Raw genomic sequence first — 10276 nt, forward strand, 5'->3', positions numbered from 1 at the left:
CCTAGCGGTGTTGCTTTCAGGAACTCGGTCTGATGATGCGATTGGCGTTTCGGTATCCCTTATACGTTTGCCCACCAACAGCAACGAGCAATGCACGGGCAGATGCAGTAGTGGTGGTCTTTTGAGCGAAGACGCGACGCGCGTAAAGGAAAGCGATCGCTTTCAGCGCTCCTTCCGGATAAGAACGGGTTGCCCTCAAGGGCGGCTGGCGGGACGCCAACGCTCGTCCCGGGCCTGTGGCGCAACGGATAACGCGTCTGACTACGGATCAGAAGATTCCAGGTTCGAATCCTGGCAGGCTCGCTCCTTATCTTTTTACTTTTTGCCGAGGAGGCCATCGAAGAAACGCTTGAGTGTGTCACCAAAAGCACTCCCTTTCGTCCCGGGCCTGTGGCGCAACGGATAACGCGTCTGACTACGGATCAGAAGATTCCAGGTTCGAATCCTGGCAGGCTCGCTTCCTTTTTGTACAACCTCTAATAATTTTTTTTTCTTTTCACTAATAGCTGGTTTAGCATAGCGGGGACGTACCAGCACCGACGTGTACAGGTTTAATAAGCGCCTCCTGCGCACACCAAGGCCAGGCCAGGCGGGGCCACTGCGAATGCGCAGCTTTCGTCCGGCAGTCTGGTGTACGTGTTCGCTACGCTAAATCTCTCTCTAATCTATTTGGCTATGTCCCGTTGCACAAGCCTTTAATCGCTTTGACAGGCATGATTCATTGTTGTAATCTCTTAAAACACAAGTATTGGTAGTATTAATATCATTATTTCACTGATGATAAAATCCAATCGGATTTGATACGCGTTACGGATGGCAGTATAGGTTTACCGTTTCCAGCAGCCTACCACCGGATCCCCTGGACCTCAGCCAAGGCGCTATTTAGATATACGCATAGCGTGAGACAGGTGAGACAGGCTTTCCTTTAATTCTTCACGATTCACCTCAACCTGCTTATTAATTACAATTCCAATGGAAAACTAAAACACCCGGGAGCTATAGTCAGTCCTTCTCGTGGTTCACGGGTGCTCTCAAGAGTGCGCTGGCCATAGTCGATCTAGCTACGCCTTAGCTTGAACAACGCAGCGTGACCAGTGTGTGCAGTGAGTGGCCGCTGTGTGTGACACGCCGCGTGATATATGGCCGTGCAGCACGGCTTAGGCCTAGCGGGGCCCGGCGGGGCGAAAGTTCGTTGGCCCCGGGTCTGTTTGGCTCGGCCGCTGGGTTTCAAGTGCTGCTGCAGTTTCGCTTCTCGCAAAGAGGGCTGCCTCTTGAGCGCGCTTGTATAACAGCGGCGCAGAGTCGTGTATGAAACATCTATGGGGGCCTGATTATAATACCGCGCCCCGGCCGTCATATTGCTCGTGGGACTCTGCTGGCTTATCATCGCAACGGCTTTTCGATCGCACTCGGTGTTGCTGATCGCTCTGCTTGGGTAATGCGCAGTTGTCGTACGCGTCGAGTGTTGCCCCTGCGTTTTGTAAAGCCTCGGTGAAAAGTCCTCGAGCCACGTGCGCTGGTTTTCGAGATAGTGGAGCCCTCTCTTGGCGCCCCTTAAGACCACAGGGCCTTTAAAAGGTGGCGAAGAGGGTTCTCATCATCCTGCCGAGGTTAAGACGGTCAAGGGTGTCATGTTTTCTAACACGCGCCTGAAAACTATACCTTGTGGGGCTTGAAGATTTCCGTCTAAAGGTGTGCTTTTCAGACAAAACAGCTATGAGCCACATCGTAAAGAAGGCTCCAGGCTGGTCTTATAGCTCCATCATGAACTAATCACGCGCGCAACATGTACATATTTATTATTGTGCAGATAGTCTTTGTCTATATTACCTCTCCCCCCTGTCCTCTCTTTCTGACCCCTCACCTCTTTCATTTCATTTCTCCATTCTGTCTGCTATCCTTTATTTCCGTTGCCCGAGCTCAGGTGCTTCAGTGTCGATGACAGATGCCGGGGCTAGCAAAAATATTTGCCTTCCTTTTTATTATTATTATTTAAAAAAAAACCACTTGCTACTACTGGTCTCACCCTGTCGTGGTCTCGTGCCCAAATAGACTGCCGTTAGATAACCGCGGGGTTCTTCAGCCGGCGCAGAAATGACTCTAATCAGGCGCATTTGCACTCGTCTGGATCTGAGCCGCGGCGGCCGGAATCGAACCCGCGAACATGGGCTTAGCAGGCGAACGCCATAGCCGCTAAGCATATCGCGGCGGTGTGAACGCTTTGCGCTACATGTCATGGCAGAATGATGCCAACTGACAGCTGTATTTCTGCACAATTAATAGTCATAATAATAATTGGTTTTGGGGGAAAGGAAATGGCGCAGTATCTGTCTCATATAACGTTGGACACCTGAACCGCGCCGTAAGGGAAGGGATAAAAGAGGGAGTGAAGGAAGAAAGGGGTGCCGTAGTGGAGGGATCCGGAATAATTTAGACCACGTGGGGATCTTTAACGTGCACTGACATCGCACAGCACACGGGCGCCTTAGCGTTTTGCCTCCATAAAGACGCAGCCGCCGCGGTCGGGTTCGAACCCGGGAACTCCGGGTCAGTAGCCGAGCGCCCTAACCACTGAGCCACCAAGGCGGGTATCTGCACAAAACCACTGACTCCTATTTGGCGATCAAGTGACCATGAAAAAGAAAAAAAAAACTAGTGCGGGTAATAAAAGTGATGACTTTCTCGACCCAGAGGCTAATTCCATCCAGTTACTGTTTTAAGCATGAAATTATTATTATATGGTTCTTTGTGGGTTTGTTAACCCGTGTCCGACTATAAAAGACGCATTTATAGTTGACGAATTTAAATTTAAAATTATTCCCTGCCAATCGGTTCAAACTCGTGACATCTGAGCCCAGAAGGACCGCTTGCCGCTGTTAATGAAGTGAATGAAGCTGTAGCCTGCACTCTAAACAGAAGGGGTTAAAGAGGGGGAGTAAGCAGTCCTCTATTGCACACCCTTTAATAAAAGGGAGTGGGCTGGAGGACATATTACTCCCCTTTTTGCTCCCATATAGACGTATTCGTGTTTAGAGTGCAGCCTTTCGGATGCGGGCCTACGCTCTAAACATGAATACGCCTATATGGGAATAAAAAGGAGTAACCTGTCTTCTAGCTCACGCCCTTTTATGAAAGGGAGTGCAATAGAGGACTGCTTACTCCCTCTCTTTGCTCCTTTCTGCTTAGAATGTCGAAATCGGTGTGAAATCGACCGGTGACAGCGATATTTTGTTTCGTTGCTTTTTCTCAGCTTATAAGAGTTCTGTCTTTGGTGAGAGTGGTTTCATTGTGGATAGCCTACCAATACATCATCATCATCATCATCATCACCACCATCAGCCTGACTATGCCTACTACAGTATAAAGGGACCTCTCCTATCTCGCCAATCGCGGCAGCCGTGGCCACCTTATCTCCGCAAACTTCTTAATATCATCCGCCCAACTATATTTCTACCGCCCTCTGATAGGCTTGCCTTCTCTTGGAATCCACTCCGTTTCGCTTAGCGACACTCAGTTATCTTGCCTTCGCGTTACGTGCCCTGCCCAAGCACATTTATTCTCCTTGATTTCGACTAGGATGTCATTAACCCACGTTTATTCCCTCGCCCACTCTGCCCTCTTCCTGTCTCTTAACGTTGCACCTATATTTTCCTTTCCATAGCTCGCTGCGTTGTCCTCAACTAATGCTGAACCCTCTCGTTAGCCTCCGCGTTTCTGCCCCGTAGGTGAGTAACGGTTAGATACAACAGTTATATCCTGTCCTTTTGAGGGATGTTAGTAAACTGCCATTCATGATCTGAGAGCCCCCCCCCCACACACACACACAGTCTTATCTTTCGTTATTTCATTCTCGTGGCCCGGATCAGCGGTCAGTACCTGCTCTAAGTAGACGTATTCTCTTGCGACTTCCAGCACCTCGCTACCAGTCGTAATCGGTACAGGCTATCTTAAATGTGTCCTCAGGGTCTCTTCAAAGGAAACGACTTTGGAGAGAAATCTATTTAAAAGCTAATTAAGGTTAAAATAATCCTAATTAACCTTAATAGTGCTCTTGTGATATTTCATCACGGAAATATACTTGCAGTTTCCCTACTACTCAACCGAACTTGCTTGACTTGCTGGACCGTCGAAAGTTTGCTGTGCTCAGACTTGGGCTCGCTGTGCTGACGCTCTCCCACAGACAAAAAAAAAAAAGAAAAACATCTCAAAACCGCCAAAAATGATGACCACACACACACACAAATAAGCGAAAGCAGAATTGAGGAAGAAAACTGAAAAAAAATTCACCGGGACACATAATTGCATTGTGTGTTGGTCATGCGACAGCAAATAGAAGCGGTTGATGTCTTCACCAGAGGTGACGTCACTTCCGGTCTGGTGACGTAATTTCCATCTAGCCAAATGTGGGAATTATCCGGCCTGCTGACGTCACTTCCCTCAAGCCAATCGGAGTTATCCGGTCTGGTGACGTGACCCCCTTCAGCCAATGGACGAATTTTATGACCATCACCTTTTTTTCCCCCTTATGGTGCTTTTAAAACTACCACAGTGAAAAAAGGCGGGCTTCGGTTGACAGTAGAGTACGCAGAAAGTCGAGGACCTTCCGGTGTTGCGTTTTTGCCTTTTCGAGAAAATCAGGGGTCCGGCTGAGTGCGTGCGTGATCGCGTCTGTTCGGCTCGCTGGCACGGCTCGCAACTGCAATATGCATAGACTGCGTGACTCAGTACATCGCCGTCGTGATAAGCACAGCAGTGACAGTCGCATCTCAGCTCATTGTTTGGAATATGTTGTTCACCATCTATTCCCTTAAGCTAGCATGCCCACACATGCGGAATTGGTCATTCCCTACTTTAGATTCATAGATCCCGTGGGAGACCTCATACACCTCCTGACGCAGTGGTGCAGCGGTTAAGCGATGCGCCTCTGCAGCGCCATGAGGCTGTTTCAAGCACAGACACCGGTGGGGCTTGTGAGACCTAGGATGCTCTTCCCAAGCAACCGCTCGCGACCAGTCATTAATTTAACTGACACCCAGCTTGCTCACAATTCGGTGGGCAGGTTGTGATGACGTCACAAGGTGACGTGACCTATAGGTGATCCAACTAGGTTGCTTCTCTGGGGATTTTTCGCTCACCGGGTTTTCTGCCCAATGGCGCCCTTAACGCTATCGCGCTAAAAACAGCAGTTGGTAACAATGAGCCATGGTACACGGCGTCCTGGATTACTCCGCTTACTAATCACGAAAGTAAACGAAATCGGCTTTTTGCCGTTTAACAATATCAAACAAGCCAGAGAAATCAAAACTTTTGGGCTTAAGCATTTTGTTTAGGCAACAAGAAATGCTTTAACCGCCGACTACTTTTTGTCACGCAGGAGTTCCGTGCGGCGGTCACTGCATCCGACTAGAGCATCTGATACTCCCGACTTCGTAGCGATATTAGGAACACGACGTATAATATTGCCGTCTAATATTGCAAGAACCGTGGTGTCGTTCACCCTGCAGTCTTCCGAACACCGGTCTGCGTCGGAGCCGTAATTCGCGCCTCTGCGAAAATGCATATTTCGGGCGCATGAACACAAAGGCCTGTGATGATCACTTCTCAGCTGCTTCAAATCTCCATAATCGCCAGACCCCAGGACTGCCTTGAAGGGACAAGTAACTACGGTGATCGATCTTATCTTGAAGGCCCCGCAGTTCTCCAGATAAGGATCAGGTTTCTCCCCCTTTTGTATATGCGTGCGATTGTCAATAAGGGTCACATTGCACAATGGCGAGCAGTGCATATGAGGGGCTGAAAGACAATGCAGTTAAGCCACCCACAAGGACTCTCGCTTGAGACGAAAGAAATAAAGAAAGAAAGAAAAAATAAAGAAAGAAAGACGTCACTAGTGAAAAACAACCGATAAACGCCGCTGGCAGGACACCTAGGCCGCGGTGATGCAGTGGAGATTCCAATAGCGAGCGTTCTCAGGCACCATGTTCGGGGAAGTTTTCAAACGTCAGTATAGTTGGCTGCAGCGTCCTTTAGTTCACGTTCATGTAACGCCAGGCTACAAGTTTTACATGCATTAACGTTTTATGCTGTAACATGTCATCCATCGCGGGTGCGTTAAATAACCTGCGAATCTACAACGTTGTGGCCGGCGATTTTCCAACGATGAGACCTCCGAAAACATTCGCCGTGTACAGATCGCGTAAAAATAAAGCAGAACACTGCCTTGGGATATAAGTTCACTGAGATGCGACCTTGTGGAACCTATGGCAAGCATACTATGGACAGTGGATACATTTGAGCGCCAATATTGAGCAGTTTCTGGCTCGCGAATTCCCAGTGACCTGTGTAATCATAGAACGAAATCTCATTACAATTAATTTTTACTTGGTCTGTACAACATGACAGTGACGTAACTGAATCGACGATTTCACCCTCCATAAGAAAATATGATGACCTTGAAGTCAGTTCGATAATAAGTAAACAAATAAGAAAGTCAACACAGAATACTGTATGTCATAGAGGGGCGCGCTGTACCAGCAACACTTCTTTAGCTGTAGAGGCAATGCGAACACGATCGGCTATCGCACCACGACTATATAAAGGAAAACAAATAATCAGCCATGCACTCAGGATTGTTTTGTGTTGTGAACGAGAGAAATCGACGGACACAGTGGGCGTGACAATGCTCGTAGCCAACTGTGCAGGTAGTGAACGCAACATCCCTGTATGTGGTTTCGAGTAATGAGGCGAGGCGAACGGTCACTCGGATACCAACAGCCTTCGGCGATAAAAATGCATTACTCGAGGCCAAATCACGATAAAAGGGGCTCAAGGCCGCGTGGACGCGTTAACGTTGCGCGATGAAAGAAAGCTCGGCCTCATATGTGACGCGTAAATGCGATATGCCAAGAAGGTACTTACCAGAACCCGGCACGTGACGCGGTTGACGAACACCGACCCGACATCTGCTGCCGCTTGCGGAAGCACGATCATCGTCCCATTCCTTTCCTGCTCAACTCCCGTCAACAATTTCAACGCCGAGAAGCACGCGGTAGCACGACAGCAGTCGACGGCATGCACCTGCGGAGCGCCTATCCCGTGCGGCGGGCTCACCGGAGGACAAGTAGACTATGCGGGGAAGCCCGCTTGGCCGGAGGCTTTCCCCCGTCTCGTTTCTCCTTTTTCTTTCCCTCCCAGCCGTCGTCCCCCTTTCCTTCTCGCCCCTCCCTTTCAACTTTCATTTATCTCCGCCACTCTTTCGTTCGCTTTGTTTCTTCTGCCGTCCGCATGCGCGCTGCAGGGAATACTGCTGTGAGGGTTGCCGCCTTTGTTTTCCCTTTTTCCCCCGCTTTTCAAGCTTCGCATGTCTTCGTGTCTCCCCTTCTCCCAACTTATTTTCTGCCTCGCCTTTTCTTTCTATCATCCAGACCCGTGTTAGAGCGACGCTAGCATCGCTTTTTTTTCACCGCTGTGTCAGCCGCGCTGTCGCCAGGGTTCTTCCTTTGTGCCCTTTTGCTACTGCGCCCACTTTGCTTGCTTGTGTTACTGCTCGCGTACGCTTCCCTATACCACCACTGCATCACGCACCGTTCGTCACTTTCCGGCCATTCTTCCCCCCCTTTTTTTACTTCGTCTTTCTCCAGCATGACGTGCGCTGCGCGCTTTTGCCGCGCTCACCCTCCTCTCACGAGTCAACAGGTTGACGGGGCGTGCTCCCACACGAGTAGGGAGGACTTAGGGAAAGGCGGCGAAGCGGGCTAGCCCTGCGCGATCCTCTCCTCCCTTTTCCCGCTTTTTTTTTCGGCGGGGGGTGGGGGGGGTGCCCTCGCCTCTTGCTTGTTTAGCGCCGAAGCGATGTTCTCTCGTGTTTCCGCTGGCCGCTGCTCGAGACCTTCGATAACGGTGGTGCTATATACGTGTACATTTATTAGCGAGGGAGGTGACCGCCCTCCCCGCTCTACCGCGCTTTGCACTGCCTCCCTCACTTTACCCAACGCTCCGGGTATATGGCTGGCGCTGCTCCCTTCGGTTCGTCCATGCTTGTCGCGCGCTTTTGTTGGCGCTGAGCGGAAAAGCAGCACCGATATCGCTGGTGATGGGGTGCACCTGCTCTATGTCTCTCTCAGAGATTCTATGTTCGCATGTTTGTCGATCCCCCCTTCTTTTTTCGCGATAAGATGAACCTATACTGGCAGGTCATGAGTACGACCGCGAAGCCGGACGACCCCGTGCGGTCATCGCGGTGAACGGGTTGATGCAGAGACGCCTAATATCGACTCAGTGTCACTGCGGCCGGCCAAGAGGGCGTGTATTAACTCGCAGCGATGAAATACAAAGCTGTCGCCGCGCCGAATGTGCATGCGGTCTCAACGTTTTTCGCATTTTAGGCAGCGAAATTTACTCATTTAAACTTTTCGCGGGACGAACAGGGCTTGAAACAATGAGGAACTATGCACGCACGCCCCCCCCCCCCCCCCTTTACACACACATACACTTAAAAAGGCAAGCACCGATCAACGAGACATTTATTGGTCGCTGTTTCGGCCGTATATTCGCGCAGAATACAGCATGAGTTTTTTTTTTTTAATGTTCACATATTTTTTAAAGAGCGAAAAATGTCGGTGCGGTCTGTGCATTTGGGTTGTATAGCAAGCCGGACACTATGCACGTAATAGAGATCAATAATTAGACTGCCGTTTATTTAAAATTACTTGAACTTATTATTTGTGATATAAGGGGGCAAAATTGTGTGTGAAATTGAAGTCTGCCATAATTGAAAGTGAGCCCAGTTTATAATTTTTTTTAATCCGCAATGTGGCTCTAATACCGAACGTCATAAATAAATTGCATATTTATAAAATGGACTCGCTCACATATCTTATGCATCAAATGCAAACGCTGTTTGCGTATCTGTGTTACAAATATGCAACGAGTGCAAGCCGACAAAACTGGCTTTCAAGTGCGTATTTTTGACATTCCATATTTCAAACTACATTGTCGATAAAGAAAAGTTAAAAACTGGGCTCACCTGTGATGTCAACGGCTTTCAATTTCGCAATATAATCTCGTCCCTTAAAGTAAAAAATGAAAAAAATTGATGAAAGGTATGAGGCCCTTTTTAAAACTATTTTTTATAAAACAACTTTTAAAACTTGGTTTCGTCAATATGCCGATTCATTCCCGAATGATCATTATCATCAACATCAGCCTGACTACAGCCACTGCAGGGCAAAGGCCTCTCCAACTAACCCTGTCCTTTGCCAGCTGCGCCCACCCTATGCCTGAAAACTTCTTAATCTCATCCGCCCCCTGCTACGCTTGCCTTCCCTTGTAATCCGCTCCGTTACCCTCAGGGACAAGCGGTTATCTTGACTTCGCATTACATGCCCTGCATAAGCCCATTTCTTCCACTTGATTTTGACCGAAATGTCATTACACCGCGTTTGTTCCCTCACCCACTCTGCCCGCTTCTGGTCTATTAATGTTACACTTATCATTTTGTAGCGATACTACATTACGGTAGCATATCGAGCCTTCAGCGTGGCGGCGGCGCCACGCTGTCACGTGGTGCGGAGCAGCTGCTGTTGCCGGCGAAACCGAGCTGCCATAGCTGTGCGCATGCGCCGTGTCAAGTGGGACGAAGATGAAGGAACGCCCAGCGAAACGGAGCGGCGAAACACTGACTTTGCAATTCAAGTGAGCAAGTTCCACTCGGCCAGCTGTAGCTATCGCGTCACTCCATGTTTAACCAGTGCTAAACCACCGCCAATTTTTTTTTCTTTCCATGGCTCGCTGCGCTGAATGAACTGCAACAAAATTATGTTTATAATCAAGAGCATTACAAAGCTACAGTCAAAGCTGTAACCCACCGCGCACCTCGCGAAACCGACACTGAAAGTTTTCATGGTTATTTTTCTATATATTCAACAAATAAAAGGCTCACAAACGCGACGCAAGGCGATGGAGTACATTGGATGGTTATGTCAGGATGCTAACACTGAAGTTTGGTTTACCATATTATGGCATGTGTAATTTCAGCAACGGTAACAGACATGCTCTAAAGGTTTTGAAGCACATCAGGATGAAACCTGGTCGGCACACACAGAAAGCTTGACTGACAGGTACCAACACCGTATATGAAAATCTTCCTTTCGGTCCAGTGGGTACCAAAAAAAGCGAGCGGCCATACCAGCAAAATCAAACAAAAGCAAAACTAAAAAGCAGCTGAGCTACAAATATGGTCGATTTTAACTGCCCATTGGACATTGGTTTACGGCAC

The 10276-nt window shown here is 48.8% G+C and overlaps 2 non-coding genes across 2 annotated transcripts; both read left to right on the forward strand.

Moving 5' to 3' along the window:
- The first annotated feature begins 230 nt into the window (after positions 1 to 230).
- TRNAR-ACG (transfer RNA arginine (anticodon ACG)) lies at positions 231 to 303 on the forward strand. The gene has a single exon. It is a non-coding gene; the product is annotated as a tRNA-Arg (tRNA).
- An 81-nt stretch (positions 304 to 384) lies between these two features.
- Positions 385 to 457, forward strand: TRNAR-ACG (transfer RNA arginine (anticodon ACG)). The gene has a single exon. It is a non-coding gene; the product is annotated as a tRNA-Arg (tRNA).
- The last annotated feature ends 9819 nt before the right edge of the window (positions 458 to 10276 follow it).

This window comes from Amblyomma americanum, chromosome 5, assembly GCF_052857255.1.
Source record: "Amblyomma americanum isolate KBUSLIRL-KWMA chromosome 5, ASM5285725v1, whole genome shotgun sequence".
Classification (NCBI taxonomy): Eukaryota; Metazoa; Arthropoda; class Arachnida; order Ixodida; family Ixodidae; genus Amblyomma; species Amblyomma americanum.